Below are 7,277 nucleotides of genomic sequence, written 5' to 3'. Positions count from 1 at the left end.
AATGGTATCAGTCTTATTTTCTTCTTATGATTTAATGTTGTGTTGGCTATTCTGCTTCCTTTCTCTTTCCAAATGAACTTAGAATAAGTTTGCAATAGCCACGCAATTACTTGATGAGATTTTCATTGGGATTATGTTTAGCCTACAGATCAAGTTTTGAAGAACTGACATTTTGATGATAGCTAGTATTCTTATCATGAACATGGAATATCTCTTTATTTATTTGGGTTTCTTTGAATTCTTTCATTAGAAATCTGTAATTTTCCTCATATAGATCTTAAACATATTTTATTGAATTTATACCTACATATTTTATGTTTTTGTTTCTAATATAAATGGCATTAATTTCAAATTCAACTTGTTTATTGTTAGTAGATAGGAAGAATTAATTTTTAGTATAAACCTTGTATCCTGCAACCTTGCCGAAATGACTTACTAGTTCCATGAGTATTTTTATCATTTCTTTTCATTTTTATGGAGAGATAATTAGTTCATCTGCAGAGAAAGGGTTTTATTTCTTTTTCACAATCAATATACCTTTTTTACCCCTGTCTCTTTATGTTGGCAAAATATCCTAACACCATACTGAAAAGGAGTGGTGAGAGACATTTTTACCTTGTCTTTGTCTTATGGAAATGCTTCCACTAAACATTATGTTAGCTATGGTATTCTTGTAGCTTTTTTTTTTTTTTTTTTTTTTCTCAAGTTGCAGGAATTCCCTTATATTCCTGGTTTGCTGAGGGTTTTGTCAAATTTTTTTTAGGCATTTACTGATATGATCATGTGTTTTTCTTTTTAGCCTGTTGATGTGATAGATTGCGTTAATATATTTTTGAATATAGAATTAGCCTTGCATACCTGGACTAATCACCACTTGACAATGTGTAATTCTCTGTATATATTGTCCCATTAGACTGGCTAATACACAGCATTGTGTTGAGGATTTTTGCACCAATATTCATAAAGCATATTGGCTTTTAGTTTTATTTTCTTATGCTGTCTGGTTTTGACATTAGGGTAATTCCGACCTCATAGAGTATGTTAGAAAGTATTTTTTGTTTCTCTCTTCTGAAAGACACTATAGAGAATAATTGTATAATATCTTTCTTAAAGTTTTGATATGTAACTCAGCAGTGAGCACATCTTGTCTGGAAAGCTATTAATTAATTAATTAATTGAATTAATTGTTAATTCAATTTCTGTAATTGATATAGGCTTATTTAGATCATCTGTATTTTCTTGTGTGAGTTTGAAAGATTGTGTCTTTCAAGGAATTAGCCCAATTCACTTAGATTATTTAAGTTGTGATCATGAATTTGTTTGTTATATTTTCTTTTAAAATTTACTTTTAATATCCTTGGCATCTGTAGTAATGTCACATCTTTCATTAGTGATATCAGTTATCAAAGTCATGATCCATGAAAGAAATGATTAATAAGCTTATTTAATTTAATTAAAAACTTCATTGTAAAAACACTACCAAGAAAATGTAGTGTTTCAGAAAAATAAAATCCATTCATCTGTCTTTCTATCAAGCAGGAGAGAAGAGGAAATGAAGAGAGAGAAGAAAAACAGAGAGAGAGTTATTGGTTCATATACTTATGGAGGTTGAGAAGTCTCAAAACCTGCAATCAATAAGCTGAATCTCCAGGAGATGCAATGGTACACTTGTAGCCTGAGCCTAAAGCCTGAGAACCAGTAAAACCAATTGGATAAGTTTACGTTTGACTTTTGAGTCTGAAGGCAGAGGAATACTGATATCCTAGCCTTAAGACAGACTTAAAAAAGAATTCTTTTTACCTTGCATTTTTATTTTATTCAGATGTACTCATGCTGTGAAGGGAAATCTGCTTTATTCAGTCTGCTGATGCAAATGTTAACCTCATTCAGAAATTCTCTACCAGACACATGGAAAAATAAGATTTAACCAATATCTGGACACCCTGTGGCTCAGTCACATTGACAAATATTAGTAAAATGTATCATCACAAGTCCATTCCTTGTCAGCTTAGCACCCACAGACATCTTTATAAACCATATTAAATTTTCAAATAAAGACACTATCGAGGTCATAATTTCACCTACCTAACCACATAATTATCCTGCACACAACCGAAAGTACATTAACCCCTCCCTTAGAGAAGTAGGTAGTCCTTGAGTAATGTTGACTCTCCTTCTTATCTTTTAACTTAAATGCTATGTTGTAAAAATAAACAATACATAAATACTATAACATTTAAGTCAGTGCATTATATGTTACATGATGAAGGAATATGAAAAGGAAAACAACAAAAATATTTGAATATATACTTATTTATTTATATACACACAAAAGAATAATAAAATGAGGAAGAATATTCATGACATGTACAGTCCTCGTTTTGATAATTGGTCATGTGGTTGTAGCTGATATTTATAGCTATATTTTTCCAGTACTCATTCCTTAGTTCCTTTGCTTTCAGTAGTAATTCAGTTGGCCATGGTTCTTTACCAGGTGGGATAAGCCAAACTTTCATTTCTGAAGAGTCAGGCTATTAATAGTTATGCCTGGACCCAGTTGTTCCAGTTTTTCAATGACTTAATCACATAGCATGGTAATAGACACATCAAGGGACCTTCTGTATCCCAGACATACTCTTTCTTACTTCTATTACTGAGGTGTAGTGCATTATCTCCTTGATAGTCAAGATCAATCACTCTAATCAACAGAATAACTCCTTTCTTTCTCTGTTGATTCAGGAGTCAGACTGGCAAGGCAGAAGTTAATTATCATTTCAATGAAACCATTGTTGTCTCTGGTGAAGTACCATTTTCTTTGGAACTAAGACCTCTAAGCCAGCAAAACACAAGATAATAAGAACAAAATATGAACATTTTGCTAGAGGGTCACTCGTGAGCAGTAGCAATCCTATTTCCATCCCTTGATACCTGGACTCATGAATCCTGCCTATAGAAGAAACATCTATTGACCACTGTTTCAGATAAAAGTATATAGCCGTCTGTAGAACTGAAAAATAATGCACCTAGCTGGCACCATAGCTGAATTTTTGAGATGTCATTCATTATATGGGAAAATGGTAAGATTAGCAAGTTCCATGAGCTTGCACCCATTTCAGCACTTCTTTGTCTGAAATAATGTTAAGGGGAATAACATGATCGTGGATATTATTATTACTATTAATTATTATTTTGAGACAGAGTCTCACTTTGTTGCCCTCAGTAGAGTGTCATGGCATCAAAAGCTCACAAATTCTGGGGCTCAAGCGATTCTCTCGCCTCAGCCTCCCGAGTAGCTGGGACTACAGGTGCTTACCATGACACTAAGCTATTTTTAGAGACAGGGTCTCTCTATTGCTCAGGCTGGTCTCAAATGATGAGCTCAGGCAATCTGCTCACCTCAGCCTCCCACAGTGCTAAGATTATAGGTGTGAGCCACTGTGCCTGTCCATTGGATACTATTATTTAGAATAATGATTCCTAAAAAATTCATGTTGCAAAGTCACACCCAAAACATCAATATTAAGAGGTATAGGCTTTGGAGGAGCAAGATGTAATAGCTTCCTTGCAACTGGGCACAGTGAGACTGAGGAGAGAAGACTCCAGCCATCTCTGGCTGGTGGAATCTGGCCAAAAATATCCCTTTGGGAACACAGGGAGTCAGCAAGAGACTTCTTGACCCCATGAGAAGGACAAAAGCAGTGGAGAACTGGCAAGTGGTTGTGTGTGTTCGTTCAATCTAATCCTGCTGGCAGCTGTACATACAGCAGCAGTGAGATTGCAAACTGGAAAGGCCTTACCTATTAGCTGTTTTATTTTTTTTTTTGAATGTGGCACTCAGTTGAACTACCTTGGGAGAACTTGGGCAAGAGTGCTGAGGACTTTAAGGATTATCTAGGGCCCCAGACTGAGCCATTGAGCTGGACAGAGCTAATAGAGTTCAGTTGTGGGAGAACTGTCCCAGTAAGCTCTGTCCTTAGGGTCACAGAACAAGGATCAGGCAGGAGACCCTGGGCGAGTCATCTAGTGACTGAGCAGCCTAAAGGCGGGGACTGAGATGCTTTCTAACTTTGGCCCTCAGGGGCATAGAGTGAGTTTTGGCACACTGGATAAGTGGACAGCCACTTCAGGAGTGATCCCAGTGACAAGTGCTTTCCTGGGAAAGCTTCTGCTTAGCCAAGGTTAGCAGTTTAAAGTGCCTTTTAAGCAGACTGAGGAGAGATATAGGCTCTCTACCCTGCAGGGTTTGAGAAAGAGGCCTCCAGTCTCCAGCTCATATAGTCATATCAGCATTATGATTAACATCTCATACCCAAGAAGATCACCTGTTGTGCCTACAATATTCAGCAAGATATACTGCTTTGTTTTGGTTGGTTTTGTTTTCTTTTGTTTGTTTATTTCAACATTTTTCCTCTAGACTTTTCTTTTTTTCCTTTATTTTATTTCTTCATTTTTTCTAGTTTACATATAATTTTCCATTGTTGCCTTCGTTAACAGTTAGAACTTCATTTTTGCTAGTGCTTCTACCCCTATTATTTGATTTTTTTCTCCAATTTTATCCCATAAACTTTACTGTTTGCTTGATTTGGTTTGATTTATAGCATTTTTATCTTTTCTCTGTACTTGGTGGAGATGGGGTACTACCCAAACAGACTAGCAAATAGCTGCTGACCTCAAGGGAACCACCCAAACTAGCACCCATAGGTTGGGGTTTCTTTAAGATTGGGTCAAAGTACCTTACTGTACACATATATTGCTCCTGTCTCCTTCTTTCTGTGCCTCTCTTCTTTTTGTCAATATTCTCTTTTACTCATCCCCCTCTCCTTCCTCTTTTTTCTTTTCTTTTTTTTATGTTCTTGCTCTTCAATCTTCTCATCCTTCTGGTCCTGTACCAAAAAGACTCATTGAAACCCAAGTTACAGAGGCATGATAACATAAAGAGCAAGAGAAAGTGAAAGGAAAAATTAGGACAAGGAAACAGATGAAAGAAAACATTCAAGAGGAAAAATCAGCAGAAAAATTCTGGCAGTATGAAAAACCAGTCCAGAGCACACACACACATACCCCTCCGGACCATGAGGTAGCTAATGCACAGGATTCCACCTATAAAAAAATGTTAGAAATGACAGAAAGAGAATTTAGAATACAGATGATGAAACCAATGAAGGAAATGGTGGAAACAATGAAGAAAATGCTGATAAAGTGGAAAATAACCAAAAGGAAATCTAAAAACAGAATCAAATAAGAGACGAACAGTATAAAGAGTATAGAAAGGATATAGCAGAGATGAAGGAACTGAAGCAACTAGGGAATTTAAAGATGCAATAGAAAGTATCAACAACAGATTAGACCATGCAGAGGAAAGAATCTCAGAGGTAGAGGACAAAGCTCTTAAGATAACTCAGATAGTTAAAGAGACAGAAAAGAAGAGAGAGAAAGCAGAACGTTCACTGACAGAATTATGAGACTTCATGAAGCCTTCAAACATATGAGCTATAAGTGTCCCAGAAGGGGAAGAAGAATGGAAGCCATACTAGAGAATATTATAAATATTATAAATACCCAAGGAATGGAAGCCATATTAGAGAATATTATAAATGAAAATATCCCAAATATCACCAAAGATTCTGACACACTCCTTTCAGAGGGAGAGATATCGGACCCCAGGTTGCCTCAATTCTAACAGAGTTTCTCGAAGACTCATTGTGATGAACCTGTCCAAAGTCAACACAAAAGAAAAGATTCTTCAAGCTCCCAGGAGTAAGCACCATTTGACTTGGTACAGGAGAAACCCCATCAGGGTGACTGCAGACTTCTCTAATAAAACTTTCGAGCAAGGAGACAATGGTCATCTATGTTTAATGTACGTAAACAGAATAATTTCCAGCCCAGAATTCTATATCTGCTAAGCTAATCTTTAAAATTGACAGAGAAGTCAAATCATTTACTGATACACAAACTTTTTTAAAAATTGCCACAATAAGATCAGCAATACAGGAAAACTTCAACCTGTTCTACACACTGGCCATCACAATGGATCAATAGCAAAGTAAGAACTCTAGAAATTAAAGGACAGAACCTCACTTCCACAATGAAGCAAAGCAATGGACTCTCACAAAATAAGATGAATAGAACACTAGCAAATTTATTGTTTATCTCAATAAATGTTAATGGCTTGATTTCCCCACTAAAGAGGCATACATTGACTGACTGGATTAAAAAACACAAGCCATCCATTTGCTGTCAGGAAACACACCTAACTTCAAATGACAAATTAAAACTCTGAGTTAAGGGTTAGAAGACAATTTTTCAGGCACATGGAATTCAGAAGAAAAGAGGAGTTGCAATCTTATTTTTAGATACATGTGGATTTAAAGCACCTAAGTCAAAAAAGACAAAGATGGTCACTTTATATTGGTCAAGGGAAAAATACAACAAGAAGACATTTTAATTCTAAATATTTATGCACTCAACTTAAATGCATAAATTATGCACCAGATTCTTGCACCAGACCTTACCAAGAATCTTATGCATCAAGATTCTTGAAACAGACCTTACTCAGTCTGAGCAATATGATATCCTATAACACCAAATAACAGGGGACTTTAACATTCCTCTTACCAAGCTGGACAGATCCCCTAAACAGAAATTAAACAAAGATATGAGAACTTAAAATAGGACCCTAGAACAACTGTGCTTTATAGACACATATAGAACACTCCATCACAAAGATAAATATATATTCTTCTCATTGCCCCATGGGACATTCTTCAAAATTTATCATATCCTAGGACACAAAACAAACCTCAACAGAATCAAAATAATTGAAATTTTACCTTATATCTTCTCAGACCATAAGGCACTAAAGGTGGAACTCAACCCCAACAAAAACGTTCAACCTCAAACAAAGGCATGGAAATTAAACAACCTTCTGTTGAATGACAGTTGGGTGCAGGAAGAAATGAAAGAGGAAATCATTATCTTCCTTGAGCATAACAACAATGAAGACACAAGCTACCAAAACCTGTGGGATACTGCAAAAGCAATTCTGAGAGGAAAATTTATCGCTTTAGATGCCTACATCTGAAAAACAGAAAAAGAGCACATCAACAAACTCAATAAGCCATCTTATGGAATTGGAAAAAGAAGAACAATCTAAGCCTAAACCAGCAAAAGAAAAGAAATATCCAAAATTAAATCAGAGATCAATGGAAGTGAAAACAAAAGAATCATTCAGAAAATTAATGAAACAAGAAGTTTGTTTTTTGGAAAAAAAAAAA

This window comes from Otolemur garnettii, unplaced genomic scaffold, assembly GCF_000181295.1.
Source record: "Otolemur garnettii isolate 467f Iridium unplaced genomic scaffold, OtoGar3 scaffold00129, whole genome shotgun sequence".
NCBI classification, from domain to species: domain Eukaryota; kingdom Metazoa; phylum Chordata; class Mammalia; order Primates; family Galagidae; genus Otolemur; species Otolemur garnettii.
This window is presented reverse-complemented; position numbering follows the sequence as displayed.